We start from the raw sequence: 23,235 nt of genomic DNA, 5'->3' as shown, positions 1-23,235 counted from the left end.
GGAAATAATTTAGACGTGTCCTTAAAACATGATCCAAAGTGCTAATTTCAGGCACCGCTGGTAGAGATATTTACGATCAACCTAAAGCAGATTTTAGTGGTAATGCAGATGGGTATGGCATGAATTGACAGCGGAACGCAGCCTGTCCAGCCGTGACGTACACTGCCTTTATGCGCATGGAACAAGCGTAGTTGAATGTGCTTATGGTGCCTGTATACTTCGTACAGTATTTAGAAACATAAAAACTAATGCTTTTTCGCTATTTAATTTTATTTGGGTAAAAACCAAGCATAGCTTCCCCTCTTCTCAATTAAGGCTTTTTCCCCCCTGCCCAATGCAATCGCGAAGTAGTCAACTTTCGATAAAGGGTTTGGCTCCTGAGACCACTTGGAAAAAATCTTAATCACAAAAGCATTATTAAAATATAAAGTTTGAGAGGAGTAAAACACTGAGCTGACATTCCCTTTTTGTCTATGCATTATAGGCAGGACCACATTATTTTAGCCATGTAGGTCCCGTTATGGACATGCGTAAAACCCCCTAGGCTACTTTTCATGCCCATCAGGAAACGAGATATGAGAACCTCAGGTAAATACCGGTGAAACTCGTATTTAGAAGTTATCTGTAACATGTAACAATTGTATGTTTTCCGTTTCATACAGTATGCTCAAAACCCAAGCCCTGCCTTAGGACTACTATAACTGCTGGTTCAACAGCAATGAGTGTCTTTTTATCCTGCTGATTTTATGATATCAATTCATTTTACATGTATTTATTTATTGTTGTTAAAATAAAAAAGATTCGTTGTATGGTTACAACGTCCGGTAGCGCGCATGCTATGCAACTTCTGGAGATGTGTGAACGCGATGTGATCTGTAAAATGGTTTCGATTATGTTCATAAATAATAAGCCTATTTGGAGGCAGTTTAACGGTGAGTGGACATTCCTGCTTTCTCTTTATATTGGATCTTTATCCAGCTCCTGTGAAAAGTTTGGATGTGCGTAAAACTCTCCATAGTCTGCGTTGTTTTAATAGTATATGCCCACAGGGAGACATTGTGTTGCCTTTAAGTCTAGTGATAACAACTTGTTGTTTTGTTTTGTTTAGAATTTGATTCAAATGATTTTTTCTCTTTTTAGGCCTATTCAATCATTAAATTAATCTTGCTTATTGACTATGTTTGGCATGTCCATGCTCAGACAAAATGCAATGTACAGTAGGCCTAGCCTCTGTTTCAGTGTGAATGCTACTGAATGTATAGTAGGCCTAGCCTCTGTTTCAGTGTGAATGCTACTGAATGTACAGTAGGCCTAGCCTCTGTTTCAGTGTGAATGCTACTGAAGCCATTCAATTACTTAGAACAATGTGGACTGCAAATGGGTTCCAGTTAACGTATTCAGCAAAGATAGGTCTACATTTTGTTATTTCGTTTCTGTAAGCCGTTAACAAACTATAACGGACTAACATTGGAATTGATTCCAAGGTAATACATAAAAAACCGTAGATATGCAACTTTAAGCAACCACATATTTCGCCATGTTTAGCACGTTCTGATTGGCCAGTAATGGGCAAAAGCTTCAACACACACACAACATATTTAATCATCAAAACTCAGCCCATTCGTGCCAACGCCTGCAACTGCGCCAATAATAGTAATAGTGAAAATATAAAAAATACCACTGAACCTATAGCGCTACCGCCTGCCCTTAGATTTATAATTGCGTTAGGTTTGTTAAAATAGAGCCCCTAACTGTTAGCTATATATTGAAAATGAACTGTTTATTCAGACTGAGCGGTTGCTAGGTAACAATATAAATGATCAGTTACAAGACAATTACATCAATTTATTTTTGTCACAACATAATCATTTCATATGATAATTTTGACCTCTGCATAAAAGTGGTATGTGACAAATGACAACTCTAGATCAATACAGAAGTGGAAACATCTGTGACTACGGAAATAACCCATGCTTTTAAGATCATTTCTGGGAAAGCATCTGAGCTTGACAGCAGCTGGTAGTACATCACACAATCATACCCATCCTCCTTTTTCCAACTGTTTGAGGTGATTTTTTGCTGCTTTCTAAGAGATGTCCTCCAGCACTCTTTAAGGTGTTGAATCACTGAGAAACCTGAAGCCACTCGGGGTTACTGGTGGAAAGTGCTCCCCTCCCAATATGTTCAAAAGTGGATAATGGGTGGCAGAAATCACCTAGCCCTGAAATGGCATTCTGTGTTTACAAGCAGAGTATTTTTATGGAGCAAATTGTAGTTTCACACTCTTGCTGTTGTTTGATATTGTGTAAGCTGTGTGAGCTGCCTGACAAAGTTATCTTCAGCTGCAGTTATATAAACTTGAAATGTTCATGTTATTGGATTCTACAGTGGATTGGTATTTTGGGAAAAGTGTATTAAGATTTAGCTCAATTTAAAGAATGTTGTGCAATTTGGACTTCCTGCCACATGCATAATCAAATCGTATTACCTTGGCTTTTAACCACTGCTCTGTCAAATATTAAAGACGTCTCAAGGTATTGCTCACCTAAGGTAGAGTACCATATGATAAGCTGTAGACCACACTATCTACCAAGAGAGTTCTCATCTATATTATTCGTAGCAGTCTATTTACCACCACAGACCGATGCTGGCACTAAGACCACACTCATCGAGCTGTATAAGGCCAAAAGCAAACAAGAAAATGCTCTTCCAGAAGTGGCGCTCCTAGTGGCCGGGGACTTTAATGCAGGCAAACGTAACTACGTTTTACCAAATTTTTACTAGCATGTCAATATGCAACCAGAGAAAAAAATGAAACTCTAGACCACCTTTACTCCACGCACAGAGATGCATACAAAGCTCTCCCCCGCCCTCCATTTGGCAAATCTGACCATAATTCTAGCCTCCTAATTCCTGCTTAAAAGCAAAAACTAAAAGCAGGAAGTACCAGTGACTCCCTCAATATGGAAGTGGTCAGATGACGCGGATGTTACGCTACAGGACTGTTTTGCTAGCACAGACTGGAATATGTTCCGGGATTCATCCAATGGCCTTGAGGAGTATACCATCTCAGTTATCGGCTTCATCAATAAATGCATCGACGACAACGTCCCCACACTGACCGTACGTACATATCCCGACCAGAAGCCATGGAATACATGCATCAAGCTAAAGGCTAGAGCTGAAAGCGGGACACTAATCCGGATGCTTATAAGAAATCCCACTATGCCCTCAGACGAACCATCAAACAAGCAAAGCGTCAATACAGGATTAAGATTGAATCCTACTACACGGGCTCTGACGCTCGTCGGATGTGGCAGGGCTTGAAAACTATTACGGACTACAAAGGGAAACCCAGACGCGAGCTGCCTAGTGACGCGAGCCTACCATATGAGCTAAATGCCTTTTATGCTCGCTTCAAGGCAAGCAACACTGAAGCATGCACGAGAGCACCAGCTGTTCTGGATGACTGTTTGATAACGCTCTCGATAGCCGATGTGAGCAAGACCTTTAAACAGGTCAACATTCACAAAGCTGCAGGGCCAGATGGATAACCAGGACGTGTACTCAAAGCATGCGCTGACCAACTGTCAAGTGTCTTCACTGACATTTTCAACCTCTCCCTGACCGAGTCTAATACCTACATGTTTCAAGCAGACCACCATAGTCCCTGTGCCCAAGGAAGCGAAGGTAATCTGCCTAAATGATTACCGCCCCGTAGCACTCATGTCGGTAGCCATTAAGTGCTTTGAAATGCTGGTCATGGCTCACATCAACAGCATCCTCCCGGATGTCCTAGACCCACTCCAATTCAAATACCGCCCCGACAGATCCACAGATGACGCAATCTCAATCACACTCCACACTGCCCTTTCCCACCTGGACAAAAGGAACACCTTTGTGAGAATGCTGTTCATTGACTACAGCTCAGCGTTCAACACCATAGTGCCCACGAAGATCATCACTAAGCTAAGGACCCTGGGACTAAACACCTCCCTCTGCAACTTGATCCCAGGTGGTAAGGGTAGGCAACAACACGTCTGCCACGCTGATCCTCAATACTGGGGCCCCTCAGGGGTGTATACTCAGTCCCCTCCTGTACTCCCTGTTCATCCATGACTATGTGGCCAAACACGACTTCAATACTATCATTAAGTTTGCAAAGACAACAGTGGTAGGCCTGATCACCGACAACAATGAGACAACCCATAAGGAGGAGGTCAGAGCCCTGGCAGTGTGGTGCCAGGACAACAACCTCTCCCTCAATGTGAGCAAGACAAAGGATCTGATCGTGGACTACGGGAAAAGGCGGGCCGAACAGGCCCACAATAACATCAACGGGGCTGTAGTGGAGCAGGTAGAGAGTTAATTTTCTTGGTGTCCACATCATCAAACTATCATGGTCCAAAACACACCAAGACACTTGTGAAGAGGTTACGACAACATCTATTCCCCAGTCACCCAAGTCATAGAATAGTTTTCTCTGCTACCGTACGGCAAGCGGTACCAGAGCGCCAAGTCTAGGACCAAAAGGCTCCTAAACAGCTTCTACCCCCAAGCCATACGACTGCTGAACAATTAATCAAATGGCCACTGGACTTTTACATTGACCCCACCCCCCTCCATTTGTTTTGTACACTGCTGCTCCTCGCTGTTTATTATCTATGCATAACCACTTCACCTGTACCCCCGCACACTGACTCGGTACTGGTACCCCCTGTATATAGCCTCGTTATTGTTATATTATTGTGTTACTTTTTATATATTTTTTTACTTTAGTTTATTTGGTAAATATTTTCTTAACTCTTCTTGAACTGCAGTGTTGGTTAAGGGCTTGTAAGTAAGCATTTCATGGTAAGGTCTACGCTTGTTGTATTCGGCGCATATGACAAATAAAGTTTGATTTGCTCCGACTATTGTCCTTTTTGAAAAACAAGACTATTTAATGTTGTTATTAAACCAAGTGTTAGATATTCAATTGAAAGTATTTTCCTTCTAATCATGGACAATTATTATAGACAATGTTTTAGTTTGTGACCACAGGTTACGCATTCCTCACAAAACTCATATGAGATGAGAGCCAAACAATAGCAGATATTAAGTAGGTTCTAAATACAGAATTAGGTGTACTTGTACATTCAGGTCCCTGATGCTATAGAAACAGGACATAGGCTCCTACCCGCAAAAGCCATGGCTCGTGCAAGGCTACTTACTTACACAGGGTATGCATGACTCATGAGCTGAGAGCCAAACAGCAGATATCAAGTAGGATCTAAATACAGTATTAGGTAATGTATATGTGGTGCTGAATAGAACATAGACACTCTCCTACGCTTTAGTGCTTGCTCTCATCCAGGCCAATGCTCATTGTTCTACATACTGCACAACGTAAGGATGAAACGCGTTAAGATAGCCCTGAAGATCTTAGTTTACCGGGAGCCTAGGCTGGATATGTGTAAAATTGTTCTGACTGTATGTTTGATGGGTGGGAGATGTTCCTAAACCGTTAATCTGATGCCCCCTCCTATCCTTGCTGTACTATAGTCCTGGGGGGGGGGGGGGGGGGGGGGGTCCACCATACCCAGCATCAATCTCACACATACTCATCTCTGATTGGGCAAGACAGACTCAATGTTCCCCATAGGGCCTTACTAACTGACTTTGGAGAACGATACAAAGAAGAGCCCCTCACGGCGACACTCACTGTGGTAGCGGCTCAATACATTCCTCAGAAGAGTGTACTTGGTGGTGTAATCCCCTGCCTCAGATAATGGAGCATCGTAATCTGAAAAGATAATGCCACTATCAGAACAGCAAGAGGCACGAGGAGCGAGAGGCGGGGATACCTCCTCCCGTGTCCGATGAGTTTCTTTCTGCTCCTATCAAACATCTCAAGCCAGCAGGAGACATATTTTGTGGTTATCTTGACAGATGCGGCTGCAGGAGTTTGGATAGAGGCAAGAGGCAGTCGAGGAAATAAAATGTAAATAGAGACTACTGTTAAACTTGAAGGTCAAAGAGCAGGTGCCAATGTGCCGCTGTTACTAATGTTTGACATCAACGGCATTCTCCTCTGAGGAGCAAGGTCATTACAGTGTCGACAGTTACAAAGAGGATATAAAACCCATCATGCCGTCTTTCATTTACATTTCCCATGCATTTAATTAGCTGATTAATTAATTATGCAGTGAGTGTTAAAATGCAGCCTGAGGTCAAGCACTGTGGAGGAGTGACAGCACCATCTACTGGCCTTTACTAACAGTAAAGTGACAGTATATTACTGTAATCCTGCTTGTATAAATGGCTGGTGTAAAGTCCTTATCAGAGTTATGTTTCAATAAAGCGAAATAACAAGATCAACTATGAGAACACATTGATTATAAAACAAGTGGACAGCAAGTAATATAAATATGCAAATAGAATGTACCATAGCTTGTTACCATTGGCTTAGGCATGGGTGTGGCAATTGCAAAGGCCCCATTCATGAAGCAAAAATGTGTTCATCTGTGGAACATGTAGAGATTGATTGATGCATCCTGTTTCAGGGTTTCCGTCACAATAGCAACCATGTCTGCCAAACAGAGGGTAACAAATGAGAACTCACTACTGGTGGGTATAGAGACAGAGTAAGAGCTGTATCATATCCATTGCTATAAACTCTACCTCTATATACAAGAACTGTGGCAGGTAGCCCAATGTAAAACAAAAAGTATGATAACATTTGACAAGCAACCGACCTCGTTCCAAGCACCCTATTGCCCATATTTTTATTTAACCTTTATTTAACCAGGTAGGCAAGTTGAGAACAAGTTTGCGACCTGGCCAAGATAAAGCAACGCAGTTCGACACATACAACAACACAGAGTTACACATGGAGTAAAACAAACATACAGTCAATACTAGAAAAGTCGGTCAATATACAATGTGAGCAAATGAGGTGAGATAAGTGAGGTAAAGGCAACAACAAAAAAGGCCATGGTGGCGAAGTAAATACAATATAACAAGTAAAACACTGGAATGGTAGCTTTGCAGTGGAAGAATGTGCAAGGTAGAGATAGAAATAATGGGGTGCAAAGGAGCCAAATAAATAAATACAGTAGGGGGAGAGGTAGTTGTTTGGGCTAAATTATAGATGGGCTATGTACAGGTGCAGTAATGTGTGAGCTGCTCTAACAGCTGGTTCTTAAAGCTAGTGAGGGAGATAAGTGTTCAGTTCAATTGCAATATGGATTAAAACCCTGCCACACCTTATTACATGTAACTATAACTCATTGTAGGGACAACCAGATCCCCATTCAAAATCACCTCCTTCACCATACTGACTAGCTACACATATTGCATAGAACAGTGGTTCCCAAACTGTGGGGTGTGTTTTTTCAAGGAACTCGCTATTTATAATTAGTCAGAAATGTCCAGATCAACTAGCCCAAGAAGCTAATGTTTTTTTATGTTGCTTTTTTTGCCCATAGATATTGTTGTAATTTTTTTGTCACTCAAATATCACTTGAATGCACATACTTTACTAAATGTATAGAATTGCAATAGAATTTGCGTTAAAAACTGATAAATGTTCTTTACACCCCATGACAAAATGTGTAGAATTTCAGGAAATAAGCTCAAAACCCCCACCCCCGAGTGAAAAAGTTTGGGAACCCCTGTCATAGGACATAATGACGTGTTTAATTAGACATTCAAATTGAGCTGACTTTACTGATTTAAATCAAGGGCAGCGGGATAATGAATAACAAGCATGGAGTGATAGAGCATGACTTGATTAGCATCCTGTGTGTGCGAGATAGACATGGATGCTGATGGCAATGAAAGGAGGACAAAACCAGGCCTGAGGACCAGAGTTATCAGTGGCTGTTGTTCAACATAAGGACAGTCTGGAGAATCTTCATGACATTAATACACATCTACAACTGTGTGCCAAGCTGTGTGACGACTGACAAGTATTTACTGCAGTGATGCATTGTCTAATGAGAGGATCTTGAAAATTAAGCTTTTTTTTAAGGATTCACCATCATGTAATGTGTAATATATGGCCACAGTATTTCAAAGCTAGCAGTGGCTACAGTGTTATGTGATTGGTGTGTGTGTGTGTGTATTAAATGGTTAGTCAGTTGCCCTTTCACATACTGTACTGTTCCCTTCTGAGAGGGGCTGAGTCACTCTTATCTAACAAGCTGCACACATGTACAGTGCATGTAGGTTAACAATAGGGGCTTTGCAGTTTCCATTTATTTTTAAGGTTCTAGACCAGGGGTGTCCAACCCTGTTCCTAGAGAGCTACCTTCCTGTATGTCTTCGCTCCAACCCCAGTTGTAACTAACCTGGTTCAGATTATCAACCAACTAATTATTAGAATCAGGTGTGCTAGATTAGGGTTGGAGTGAAAACTACAGGATGGTAGCTCACCGGGAACAGGGTTGGAGAGCCCTGTTCTAGACACTGAAGGCCAGTAAAAAGCATAACACAGTATAAAACAGTATACAAAAGACAGGCTTGGAAACGAGCACACATGGAAAGCATATTCATCTCTGACAGAATTATACCACAAAGGAGAACTGACCATATGCTAAGCACCATGTGACCAATCTATTGAGTGTGACTCATGCGGTGTGGCAAAGAGATCCTACTGCTTGAGGAAATATGACTTACCCTCAGCAGCAAAAACATGGTGAAGGTCACCCCAGAGGTCAAACCACCCAGACCAATACTCCATCACCATCTTGAACTTCTGGGACTAGAAGAATGGGAAGGGGAATGTTCAACAGAGAAGTAGAAATAAACTAAATATATGTTACTCCTTGTAGACACAGTATTTACTCCTTGAACATCAGGGCCCAGTTGTTTATTTTATTATCTGATTGGATTTTGGCAATCGGATAGGATTAAATGCATAGCTATTTCTACGCGTGTAATCCTTTCCGATTGCTGATCAGATAACTTCTGAAAAACTGTGCCCAGACTATAGGCATCCCAAGACTGTGATTCAAAGCAATTTATTACACAGATTAAGACTAAATAGCTAATATCCTCTGTTTTATCTACAGGTGTCAGATGAAACTGAATAACTGATCAATTACAAAGCTGGAGCTGGATAAATCTAATGATAAATATCAGTAGATGATCGTCTGAACACAAGTCAATACATTCGCTCACTTGAATTGCATCCAGGTACTTGAATCCCTCTGGGCTCAATTCGACGTCTATTCCACGTTGGTTGAATGTAATTTCATTGAAATTACCAACATGGAATAGAGGTCGAATTGACGTCTGAGCCCAGTGGGATACTGTCATGCTCTATATTATGCAATTACTTTATGTACTCTACGTTGAGTCAACCAGTGTGTGCCCAGTGGGATGCTACAGTGGGATGCTACAGTGGGATGCTACAGTGTGATGCTACAGTGACTTCCATGCTCAGGAAACTGCTTTGCATTTTAACAGTTCCTATTTTTGCCTTGTTTTCTCCCGAGCTTAATCTGTATCTAGGTAAACAGCACATTCCCTCATCTCATCGATCTCCTTTGTGTTTAGGCTTCAAGTGGAAACGGAACTAATAAAGGAGCAGTTCTAATGAAGCCTAACAGTAGCGGCCTGACGCACACACACACACATCTGTCCTTGGCACAGACAGAGGCCTTGTGCTATGGGAGAATAACAACTACAGTTCAGGCAGAGACTGCAGTGTCAGATGGGCCAGAGGCTCTACTTCTGTGCAGCTGTCTGTCTGTTTGTCCAGTCAGTATAATACCTCCATTCACTCCCCCGTGCTTCAGCCCATCCTGGTTATCTGAGGTCAGGAGCAGCTCCTCGATCCCACTGGACAATAGTGTCTAGAACAAGGATCTCATTTCAATCATGCTCATATTTCCAAGTAGATATCCTACTATTGCAAATGCAAATAGTTGTAGTGAAATCAAGATAAAGTGATGCACAGTGTGCTTGTGCGCGCGCCTGTGTGTGTGTGTGTGTGTGTGTGTGTGTGTGTGTGTGTGTAATAAAGCAGATGCACTGCACTGTCTTACCTATTTTATGTATGGCATGTATTCAACATCTTTTGCATAAGAGCCATACTCGTTCTCCACTTGAACTGCTATAATTGGGCCCCCCTTGGTGTACTGAAAGTTTTAAATAATAAATCAAATAAGAAGAGAGCTTTAAAATGACTCCTGAATAAGTCAAGCATATATTTTCAAAGCCTTTGGGATTGATAAAACACCAAGCTTCACATTTTAAGAATATTTTTGTATTTTGATAGCCATAATCAACAACCACCACAAATTAACAGAAAAAATTGAAACCCTAGTGTAATTAATAGAAGAGTAGTGAGAAAGTGAGAAAAGATTACCTGATATGGTGCAACTCTTGGAATGAGTTGATCAAAGGAGTCAACTGCTTCTGTGAAACCTGGGTAGGTTGTTCTCAACTTCATGTCTGGATCACACAGCAACCAACTAGGAAGAAAGCAATACTTAACTCTAATGTTATCAACAATGTATGCAGTTACATTTAAATACAGGTTGCACTGATGGCATTCATGCATAATGACTGCATTGATTGTTAATGTGCTTCATAACAGTGTGAGTTTAATGGATTTCCAAAAATCTATAATCGGGTTAACCTAGTGGTACATACTGGGATATTTCTGGATCAATTACCCTTCCTCAATCAATTTTAGATGATGATCAGAGTCAGTCAAATGACTCTCATTGAAGGGGGAAGCTCAGGAAATAACTGTTTTCATTCTCTCTGTGTGTGAGAAATATTGTTTTTTCCCTTTAGATCTATAATTCTATTTATCCACATTACTAAGGAATGTGGGACTGTAACTCTTTTACAGAGACCTGACTGTAAACACCAATGTAGCTGATTGAATAACTGATTAGTCAATGAGGGAAATAACACCACACTGGAAAAGAGCATCACAAAAATTGATGAGGAAAAATTGATGAGATGTCGTATCCAACAGGGAGTTGAAACCAACCTGGGCTAAAATGTTAAAATCTGGGAACATCTAACCTGGGCATCCCTCCTAAGTCCCACTCAGCACAGATGTAGGGTCCTGCCCGCAGAATAATGTACGCCCTGAGAGACACAGAGAAAAGCAGAGAGACAAAGCTCAACAGCTTTATCAAACATTTATCACAAAATCATATAAACGTCTTCCTTACTTTAAAACCCCTCTCTTTTGCTCATGAAGGTTCCATGGCACATATCTGAAAGATAAAGCAGTCATTCTCAGTATCTCTCCATAGTAGAGCAGCAGTGAGTGGTGGTATAAGAGACCATGAGGTGTTCTGTGTGTACCTACGTGGTGAGAGTGTTGACCCCACAGGCCCTCATCTTCAGCAGCCGGTCCTCCCAGTAGGCTCTGGGGACGCGGAAGTAGTGGATAGAGCCCCCCAGGATGTGAAAGGGCTCTACCTCTAGAGTGAACTGAAAGGAGTTGGCCCTCAGACCCTCTTTCTGGCTCATTCTCTCCACCTCTGGGTGTTGGCTGGAAGAGAAAGACAAACTGCTGGTCAAACCAGAAAGTTAGACTAGATAGGAGTCATAGGAACTAAACAATGGCAATCTAAGGTGAGTAAGTAAGTATTTATAATTATTGTGACCAGCATACAAGACACACCCAACAGATTTAGATAAATCAACAAAACTTTCAGCATAAGCTACATACATGCTACTCCTCGTCTTACAAGAATGGAAATCTATATTTGAATATGAGTGAGAAGTACATTGTCAATTGTTCACACTGTTGCACTGTGGAATGAGTGCTGAACTGAGCCATAACAAATGGCAACACACAAGCTACGTGTTTGTCTACACAAAGGTTAATGTCCATAGTAGGTGGGTCAGGTGAAAGTTCATGATGGGGTAAATTAAAGATATGGAATGGCTTTGTATTAACTAGACTATCAAAAGTATTGATTGTATATCATTTCTCACATTTGTAGTCCCATTTAACAATCTGATAATATTTTGTCATTATGAATGGTCTTTAATAGCATTACCTATAATAGATTGTCTTTAAATAACCAGTTTTTAAAGGGTCCGTTTGGGATACTGGTTGCCTATTGATGCATTTGCAGGTACTTGAAAACATGAGGAAAAACAAACAAATAGGACATAACTTTGTACATACTCTCGAGACCTGTCTATAAAGTCTTATCACAGACAAAACGATGAGACAGCTATTTCACCGGATGAATAAATGTGAAGCATCCGCTTGGTAGTTCCACCCACTTGAGAGGAAGCCCATTAGCCGGTAGTAGAAGATGGAACGAGATGGCTTTTGTCCAACATTCTGCACATTTTCTCATCGATAAAACATTTTTCTGTTCCCAAAACTATAATATTTTACGAACAGAGTCGAATATTTTTTTTTAGACTCTACCCCTTGCCAAAGTAAAAAATTTTTTTTTAAAAATGCGTTGTATACAAGCACTTCGCAGAGTAGGCGTTCCCTAACGGAAATATGCAAATATAGGTTATAAGGCACCAATAGGGTCTCACTAGCTCGTGCTTGGCTCTGCCCACCTCCCTACTTGTTCTGCCCACCATGACTCCCTTGTTTCCATTTGAAACGACAGGCTGTGGTTTATCTTGATTTAGTTCCAACAATCTTTGGCCTGACCGTGTGAATTAAAATCAAATATATCCGAGAATGGCATACCGCTGTCGTATGAGAGACAGCCTGACGACCATGGACGCATTAAAAATGGTTTACGAATAACGTTACAGCGTTGCAACAGCTGGTTTGACAGCCCACGCCTTCAAAGACCACACCGGAAGAACAGGAATAATACTATACAGGCGATTCACTCAAGGGGAAAATACAGGTGAGAGCTATAGACCATAATAAATTAAAATATACATTTTCACCCGAATTACACACAACTCCAAACCAAGTGGAAAGTCTGACTGTTAGTTCTGACAAAATTCACAGTGTTTCTCATTAGGCTATCATAATTCGATTTTCAGCAGGCAGTAAGTAGCCTTTAGTTTACATTGTCCGTGTTAGGCGTAAAATATTGCTCGCTTTCAATAGGCACTATGAAACGGATAGTTGCAATATATTGTATCACGTGTTGTCCTTACATCAAAATCAGTAAAAAGACAGGTCAGGCGAACTTGCAACACCGGAATCTTACCATTTGGTGCTATAGCCTACTGTTTATACTAGATTGTAATGGGGAAAACGTTTTATCCAAGTTTTCAGCTTGCTTAGTTCATATTAACAGACTAATTTATTCAACATGAATAGCAAGGCAATTTTGAGGTAAGAACTCAATGAGGGAAATAACACCACAGTGGAAAGTGGGTTGAGTTTTCTTCTTGTTGTTGTTAGAGACCAAATCATCCGGTTCACGGCACCAAGTTTTAATTTCACCATTATTTAACCAGGTAGGCCTGTTGAGAACAAGATCTCATTTACAACTGCGACCTGGAGTATTAGCGTTGATGTTATTCTTCGATAACACAGGCCGCAAAGCAAATCAGGGGGGAGAAAAATATATTTATTCAAAGATAACAAATCATGGTTGTTATGTTGGGAAGTAGCTGGTCATTCTTCCCTGTCCTCAGTGTTTCTCTCCACTGAACAAAGAGACAATATTTAGTTTTAAACCCCCAACCCTAGCCTGTGGTTGACCAATTCCTGCAATAAAATTGTCCAAATGGCCAGATTACAAGTATCCCATTTCAGGATCAATGTATAAACAATTTGAACTAATGAGAACTTGCCACATGTATCTATGAGTCCGGGCTGAAACCCCTATACAGATTCTAAATGATGTTGAACTGAAAAACATCTTCCATTGATTATTAATTCCCTCTTGACCTTTTAATCATCTGCGTTGTATATTGATCTTCGAATATTCTTACACATCCAACAAGTTTGTAAAGTCATAAGCTTGATATAGTCATTGCGTGCTAAGAATTTCGGACCAAATACTAAACGTTTGACTACTTTAATTCACATAAGTTAATTTGTCCCAATAATTTTGGTCCCCTAAGATGGGGGTACTATGTACAAAAAGTGTTGTAATTTCTAAACGGTTCACCCGATATGGATGAAAATACCAGTCAGTCTGCACTTTAACCTCCGTCATTGTATTGAATCCAAAGTGTTGGAGTACAGAGCTGTGTCACTGTCCCAATACTTTTTGGAGCTTACTTTAAAATGTATTGGTATTCCTATGGAATTGTACAAGTTTCTAGTCCTCTGTTTTATGAAAACAGTTAATAGGATAACATTGCATATATTTTGGTCAGCTCACATCCATGACTACTCACATGTACATATACATTTGACATGTTTGAAGATATTGCAATTATTGATCATAACATCTTCAGAAATAAGCAATTCTGACAGCTTTTTGGGCACATTCTTAATTCTGGGAATGTAATGTTAATATACACTACCAATAAAAAGTTGAGACACCTACTCAAACCACGTTTTTTGTTATTTGTACTATTTTCTACATTGTAGAATAATAGTGAAGACATTTAAAAATGAAATAACACATCAAATATATTTCATATTTGAGATTCTTCAAAGTAGCCACTCTTTGCCTTGACAGCTTTGCTAACTCTTGGCATTCTTTCAACCAGCTTCATGAGGTAGTAACCTGGAATCCATTTAAATTAACAGGTGTGCCTTGTTAAAAGTTCATTTGTGGAATTTCTTTCCTTCTTAACACGTTTGAGTTGGGTTGGGTTGTGACAAGGTAGGGGTGGTATACATTATATAGCCTTATTTGGTAAAATGCCAAGTCCATATTATGGCAAGAACAGCTCAAATTAGCTTAGAAATTACAGTCCATTACTTTAAGACATGAAGGTCAGTCAGTCCGGAACATTTTAAGAACTTTCAAAGTTTCTTCAAGTGCAGTCGCAAAAACCATCAAGCGCAATGATGAAACTGGCTCTCATGAGGACCGCCACAGGAAAGGAAGACCCAGAGTTACCTCTGCTGCAGAGGACAAGTTCAATAAAGTTACCAGACTCAGGAATTGCAGCCCCAAAAAATGCTTCAGAGTTCAACAGACACTTCAACATCAGCTGTTCAGAGGAGACTGTGTGAATCAGGCCTTCGTGGTTGAATTGCTGCAAATAAACCACTACTAAAGAACACCAATAATAATAAGCATGGAGGAGGAGGTGTGGGGGTGCTTTGCTGTTGACACTATCTGTGATTTATTTAGAATTCAAGGCACACTTAATCAGCATGGCTACCACAGGATTCTGCAGCGATACGCCATCCCATCTGTTTTGCGCTTAGTGGGACTATAATTTGTTTTTCAACAGGACAATGACCCAAAACACACATCCAGGCTGTGTAAGGGCTATTTGACCAAGGAGAGTGATGGAGTAATGCATCAGATGACCTGGCCTCCACAATCATCTGACCTCAATCCAATTGAGGTGGTTTGGGATGAGTTTGACCGCAGAGTGAAGGAAAAGCAGCCAACAAATGCTCAGCACATGTGGGAACTCCTTTAAGGACTGTTGAAAAAGCATTCCAGGTGAAGCTGATTGAGAGAATGCCAAGAGTGTGCAAAGCTGTCATCAAGGCAAAGGGTAGCTACTTTGAAGAATCTCAAATATATTTTGATTTAACACATTTTTGGTTACTAGATGATTCAATATGTGTTATTTCATGTTGATGTCTTCACTATTATTCTAAAATGTAGAAAATAGTACAAATAAACTAAGACCTTTGAATGAGTAAGTTTGTCAACTTGTCACTGGTACTGTATATTAGGCACATTTGGTTGTGTATTCCACATCACTATGAACATTTTTAGATATTACAATTAGGCCTGTATTTCATACATGCAGGTATAGTCATGCGAAATCAATTAAATAATACCCCTTTGAGTTGTTTGGCGGCCATATTGTGAAAAAGCTTCTGTGGGGTTAATGCATGGGTCCTGTGATGGCCCTGTATGGCCCTGTATCTGCAAAAAAAAAAAATCCTGTTCTAGCTGTGTGTGTGCGCAATTTGGAGATTCTATCACCAAAATTGCAATCCAAAAACATAGCCACTACGTGTAATTATATGGCTAAGCTTACACCATTTTTAATGGCAGCGGCACAATATGGGCTATTTTTTTAACAATAGTGATAGGTGGTGCTTTCAAAGTTGGTTATATATTATAATTTGAATGGTAATATCATGGCCTTTAAGAACCACTTGTCAAACAAAGTTTAAAATGTATCAGGGTTTCCTTTTTAAAGCAATTTATACAGGTAATTCTGATTTGTACCCGAGAGGTCAAAGGTAAACGTTCTGTTGGCCTGAACATTCCAAACATGTGTCTGATTGATAACGGAATCTTTTTTATTTATTTTATTTCACCTTTATTTAACCAGGTAGGCAAGTTGAGAACAAGTTCTCATTTACAATTGCGACCTGGCCAAGATAAAGCAAAGCAGTTCGACACATACAACGACACAGAGTTACACATGGAGTAAACAAACATACAGTCAATAATACAGTAGAAACAAGTCTATATACAATGTGAGCAAATTAGGTGAGATAAGGGAGGTAAAGGCAAAAAAAAAAAGGCCATGGGGCAAAGTAAATACAATATAGCAAGTAAAACACTGGAATGGTAGATTTGCAGTGGAAGAATGTGCAAAGTAAAAATAATGGGGTGTAAAGGAGCTAAATAAATAAAATAAATACAGTAGGGAAAGAGGTAGAGTGACTGGAACGAATTGCAAAAATCGCTGAAGTTGGAGACTTATCTCCCTCACCAACTTCAAACATCTGCTATCTGAGCAGCTAACCGATCGCTGCAGCTGTACATAGTCTATTGGTAAATAGCCCACCCATTTTCACCTACCTCATCCCCATACTGTTTTTATTTATTTTTTTTTCTGCTCTTTTGCACACCAATATCTCTACCTGTACATAACCATCTGATCATTTATCACTCCAGTGTTAATCTGCATAATTGTAATTATTCGCCTACCTTCTCATGCCTTTTGCACACAATGTATATAGACTCCCCTTTTTTCTACTGTGTTATTGACTTGTTAATTGTTTACTCCATGTGTAACTCTGTGTTGTCTGTTCACACTGCTATGCCTTATCTTGGCCAGGTCGCAGTTGCAAATGAGAACTTGTTCTCAACTAGCCTACCTGGTTAAATAAAGGTGAAATAAAAATAAAAAATAAATAAAAGTTGTTTGGGCTAAATTATAGGTGGGCTATGTACAGGTGCAGTAATCTGTGAGCTGCTCTGACAGCTGGTGCTTAAAGCTAGTGCGGGAGAAAAGTGTTTCCAGTTTCAGAGATTTTTGTAGTTCGTTCCAGTCATTGGCAGCAGAGAACTGGAAGGAGAGGTGGCCAAAGAAAATAATTGGTTTTGGGGGTGACCAGAGAGAGATATACCTGCTGGAGCGCGTGCTACAGGTGGGTGATGCTATGGTGACCAGTGAGCTGAGATAAGGGGGGACTTTACCGAGCAGGATCTTGTAGATGACATGGAGCTAATCTAAGCTTTCCAATGATACAGTGCATTTGGAAAGTATTCAAACCACTTGATTTTTTCCCACACTTTGTTACGTTACAGCTAGTGATGCACCGATATTACATGTTTGTCCGATTCCGATATTTTCCTTGACAGAAAAAAAATTATACCGATATTTAACATTTTAGCTGCCTTTTAAGCATTCTAGTACAGTTAAATAGTTAACACACAGACATGGATGCAGCGGTTCTTGCACTACATCTCAGTGCAATTGCTCGATCCACCCGTTTGTCTCTACCCGTTCTCTAAGAGAAATCTTGAGATTTTAATAGTGTTAAAATCACAATAATCCCTTTTAGTTATGTACAAATGTAATATTTAACAATCAGTTGATGAAAAAAAAAATGCACATTTAGTTTCATCTAACACAATATACACAATTGACAAGGTTACTTACCATTGGCCAAGTGCAGACGATGTCCAAAACATTGCAGTCGGGTCCATTTGTTGATTTGAGCGGCCTTCACCACGTTCGCACCACTATCCGTTGCAGACCTGTCTGTCTTGACTGAGTCCCCAGGAGGCGAGAGCATCAATGAGCCCATCTGCTATAGCGTCACCCGTGTGGTCGTTGGGAAAGTATGTTTGAAGGCATTTATTTCGAAGATTCCACTCTGTCAATATAGTGGATAGTGATGCTAATATAAGGCTCTGACATGCGACTACACCACAGATCAGTAGTAGTAGCAAAATACGTCAAATCTGTCTTGAGCTGTTCCTCAACGTTTTCCCTACACTCGGCGTAGAGTTTAGGCAGTGTGGTGTGAGAAATGTTTGCGGCCAGGTACAACGTACCTGGGTCAATTAAATTGATAAGCCTCTTGAAACATTCATTTTCTACTGTGCTAATTGGTAGCGTGTCCTTAGCAATGCAATACATAATAGCATTTGTGATGTCTTTGTCTTTTCGATGTTTGCTCGTAGGGCATAAACGCTGTCAGTGTTGACTGCTTCGGGTGAACATCCCTAGATTTGGCTGGTGCTTGAGGCGTTTATCAATGCGGTGTTGCAAACTCAAACTTTCTGCATGTTCCAAAGAGTGATTTTGCTTCAGATGGTGAAACAGGTTTGTCGTATTACCAGACTTGGTAGCCACCTGTCTACGGCACAATTTGCACCGAACATTGTTCTGCTCGTTGTCGGACTTCAAAAAGAAGTCCGGACTTTGAAAGCTGCTCCTTCCCCATGGCTATCACTGCCACTTTTCACCTACATCACCATTTTTTTTGTGGTTTAATAGTGGCTACTTCATCACTCGAGGTGCAAAGTGGTTTTTAGTGGGCGTATATACATACTATGGTTCATAAATTTGGGGTCACTTAGAAATGTCCTTGTTTTTGAAATAAAAGCACGTTTTTTTGTCCATTAAAATAAACTAAAATTGATCAGAAATAAAGTGTAGACATTGTTAATGTTGTAAATGTCTTTTGTAGATGGAAACATTTTTTTTAATGGATTATCTACATAGGTGTACAGATGCCCATTATCAGCAACCATCACTCCTGTGTTCCAATGGCACGTTGTGTTAGCTAATCCAAGTTTATCATTTTAAAAGACCAATTGATCATTAGAAAACCTTTTTGCAAGTATGTTAGCACAGCTGAAAACTGTAGTCCTGATTTAAAGAAGCAATACAACTGGCCTTCTTTAGACTAGTTGAGTATCTGGAGCATCGGCATTGGTGGGTTCGATTGAAATTGCCAAGAAACTGAAGATGTTGTACAACACTGTGTACAACCCTTCACAGAACAGCACAAACTGGCTCTAACCAGAATAGAAAGAGTTGGAGACCCCCGTGCCCAACTGAGCAAGAGGAAAAGTACATTCGTTTGAGAAGCAGACACCTCACAAGTCCTCAACTGGCAGCTTCATTAAATAGTACCTGCAAATCACCAGTCTCAATGTCAACAGTGAAGAGGCAAATCTGGGATGCTGGCCTTCTAGGCAGAAATGTTTTGGTACCCTTCCTCATATCTATGCCTCGACACAATCCTGTCTCTGTGCTACACAGACAATTCCCTCAACTTCATATCTTGGTTTTTGCTCTAAAGGCACTGTCAACTGTGGGACCTTATATAGACAGGTGTGTGCCTTTCCAAATCATGTCCAATCAATTGAATTTACCACAGGTGGACTCCAAGTTGTAGAAACATCAAGGATGATCAGTGGAAACAGGATGCACCTGAGCTCAATTTCAAAAGTCTGATAGCAAAGGGTCTGAATACTTATTTCAATAAGATTGTCTTTTTGTTATTTGAGGAGAAAAAATATATATTAATAGGAATAGAGCTAAGCACAGGCAAATTCCTAGAGGAAAACGTATGTAAATAAGATATTTCTGAATTTAATTTTCAATACATTTGCAAACATTTCTAAACTTGTTTTCGCTTTGTCATTATGGAGTATTGTGTGTAGATTGATGAGGAAGAAATATAATGTAATCAATTTTAGAATAAGGCTGTAACGTAACAAAATGTGGGAAAAAGTCAAGGGGTTGGAATACTTTCCGAATGCATTGTATATGATTAAAGGCTATATGTAAGCAATAACTTTGTTTTTCATAGGATAAAATCCCAATGTGAAAAATGAATGGAGTGAAAGAAAGAGTGACAACACAGAGACAGCTGCCAATGCTGCACTGCTATCACACATTTTCCACTAGGGACATAGACCTTCAAGAAAATCACTAAAATCACATCGTCATCCCAAGTGAGTCTGAAGACCCACATTTGGAGGTCTGGTCCATGAACTACACTGAACCAAAATATAAACTCAACATACAACCATTTCAAAGATTTTACTGAGTTACAGTTCAAATAAGGAAATCAGTCAATTGAAATATATTAATTAGGCCTTAATCTATGGATTTCACATGGCTGGGAATGCAGATATGCATCTGTTGGTCCCAGATACCTTAAAAAAAGGTAAGGGTGTGGTCTGGATCAAAGAAACAAGGCAAGTATCTGGTGTGACCACCATTTGCTTCATGCAGCACGACACATCGCCTTCGCATAGAGTTGATCAGGCTGTTTATTGTGGAATGTTGTTCCACTACTCTAAAACGGCTATGAGAAGTTGCTGGATATTGCTGGATATTGGTGGGAATTGTAACACTGTCGTACACGTCGATCCAGAGCGTGCCAAACATGCTCAATAGGTGACATGTCAGATGAGTATGCAGGCCATGGAAGAACAGGGACATTTTCAACTTTCAGGAATCGTGTACAGATCCTTGCAACATTTGTATTTGTATTTTTTATTTAACCAGGTAGGCAAGTTGAGAACAAGTTCTCATTTACAACTGTGACGTGGCCAAGATAAAGCAAAGCAGTTCGACACATACAACAACACAGAGTTACACATGGAATAAACAAACACACAGTCAATAATACAGTGGAAAAAGTCTATATACAGTGTGTGCAAATCAGGTAGGATAAGGGAGGTGAGGCAATAAATAGGCCATGTTGGCGAAGTAATTATAATATAGCAATTAAACACTGGAATGGTAGATGTGCAGAAGATGAATGTGCAAGTAGAGATTAGAGGTCGACCGATTATGATTTTTCAACGCCGATACCGATTATTGGAGGACCAAAAAAAGCCAATACCGATTTTAAAAAAAAAAAAATATATATATATATATTTATTTATTTATTTATTTATTTGTAATAATGACAATTATTATTATTTTAACTTAATATAATACATCAATAAAATCAATTTAGCCTCAAATAAATAATGAAACATGTTCAATTTGGTTTAAATAATGCAAAAACAAACTGTTGGAGAAGAAAGTAAAAGTGCAATATGTGCCATGTAAGAAAGCTAACGTTTGAGTTCCTTGCTCAGAACATGAGAACATATGAAAGCTGGTGGTTCCTTTTAACATGAGTCTTCAATATTCCCAGGTAAGAAATGTTAGGTTGTAGTTATTATAGGGCTATTTCCCTTTATACCATTTGTATTTCATGAACCTTTGACTATTGGATGTTCTTATAGGCACTTTAGTATTGCCAGTGTAACAGTATAGTTTCCGTCCCTCTCCTCGCTCCTCCCTGGGCTCGAACCAGCCACCACATCGAACAGCGTTACCCATGAAGAGCAAGGGAAACAACCAACCCAAGGCTCAGAGCGAGTGACGTTTGAAATGCTATTAGGGCGCGCTAACTAGCCAGCCATTTCACTTCGGTCACATCAGCCTCATCTAGGGAGTTGATAGGTTTGAAGTCATAAACAGCGCAATGCTTGACGCACAACGAAGAGCTGCTGGCAAAATGCACGAAAGTGCTGTTTGAATGAATGTTTACGTGCCTGCTTCTGCCTACCACCGCTCAGTCAGATACTTAGATGCTTGTATGCTCAGTCAGATTATATGCAACACAGGACACGATAGATAATATCTAGAAATATCATCAACCATGTGTAGTTAACTAGTGATTATGATTGATAGTTTTTTATGAGAAGTTTAATGCTAGCTAGCAACTTAACTTGGCTTACTGCATTTGCGTAACAGGCAGTCTCCTTGTGGAGTGCAACGAGAGAGAGGCAGGTCGTTATTGCATTGGACTAGTTAACTAAGGTTGCAAGATTGGATCCCCCGAGCTGACGAGGTGAAAATCTGTCTTTCTGCCCCTGAACAAGGCAGTTAACCCACCGTTCCTAGGCCGTCATTGAAAATAAGAATGTGTTCTTAATCTTTTAAATAAAGATTAAATAAAGGTGTAAAAAAAAAATATCTGTAAATCGGCGCCCAAAAATACCGATTTCCGATTGTTATGAAAACTTTTTAAATCGGCCCTAATTACTCAGCCATTCCGATTAATCGGTCGACCTCTAGTTCTTTTTGGCACTTTAGTATTGCCAGTGTAACAGTATAGCTTCCATCCCTCTCCTCGCCGCTACCTGGGCTCGAACCAGGAATACATCGACAACAGCCACCCACGAAGCAGCGTTGCCCATGCAGAGCAAGGGGAACAACTACTCCAAGTCTCAGAGCGAGTGACGTTTGAAACGCTATTAGCACGCACCCTGCTAACTAGTTAGCCATTTCACATCGGTTACACCAGCCTAATCTCGGGAGTTGATAGGCTTGAAGTCATAAACAGCGCAATGCTTGAAGCATTGCGAAGAGCTGCTGTCAAAACGCATGAAAGTACTGTTTGAATGAATGCTTACGAGCCTGCTTCTGCCTACCATCGCTCAGTCAGACTGCTCTATCAAATCATAGACTTAATTATAACATAACACACAGAAATACGAGCCTTTGGTCGAATCCGGAAACTATCATTTAAAAAACAAAACGTTTATTCTTTCAGTGAAATACGGAACGGTCCCGTATTATCTAATAGATGGCATCCCTAAGTCTAAATATCGCTGTTACATTGCACAACCTTCAATGTTATGTCAAAATTACGTAAAATTCTGGCAAATTAGTCCGCAATGAGCCAGGCAGCCCAAACTGTTGCATATACCCTGACTCTGCGTGCAATGAATGCAAGAGAAGTGACACAATTTCACCGGGTTAATATTGCCTGCTAACCTTTCTTTTAGCTAAATATGCAGGTTTAAAAAATATATACTTCTGTGTATTGATTTTAAGAAAGGCATTGATGTTTATGGTTAGGTACACGTTGGAGCAACGACAGTCCTTTTTCACGAATGCGCACTGCATCGATTATAGGAC

The 23,235-nt window shown here is 40.1% G+C and overlaps 1 protein-coding gene and 1 pseudogene across 2 annotated transcripts in view; one reads left to right on the top strand and one right to left on the bottom strand.

Moving 5' to 3' along the window:
• Positions 1 to 5,651: 5,651 nt before the first annotated feature.
• LOC110503371 lies at positions 5,652 to 12,400 on the bottom strand (annotated as a pseudogene).
• A 151-nt stretch (positions 12,401 to 12,551) lies between these two features.
• Positions 12,552 to 23,235, top strand: part of glb1l2 (galactosidase beta 1 like 2) — a 28,542-nt gene continuing 17,858 nt past the window's right edge. For both annotated transcript variants that reach the window (XM_021582847.2, XM_021582848.2), the window contains exon 1: positions 12,552 to 12,848. The gene's annotated coding sequence lies outside the window, so the exon portion shown is untranslated. The remainder of the gene's footprint in view (positions 12,849 to 23,235) is intronic.

Source organism: Oncorhynchus mykiss, chromosome 24 (assembly GCF_013265735.2).
Source record: "Oncorhynchus mykiss isolate Arlee chromosome 24, USDA_OmykA_1.1, whole genome shotgun sequence".
Taxonomy (NCBI): Eukaryota; Metazoa; Chordata; class Actinopteri; order Salmoniformes; family Salmonidae; genus Oncorhynchus; species Oncorhynchus mykiss.
Note: the sequence above shows the minus strand (reverse complement) of the source record. Positions and strands in the feature narration are given on the sequence as shown.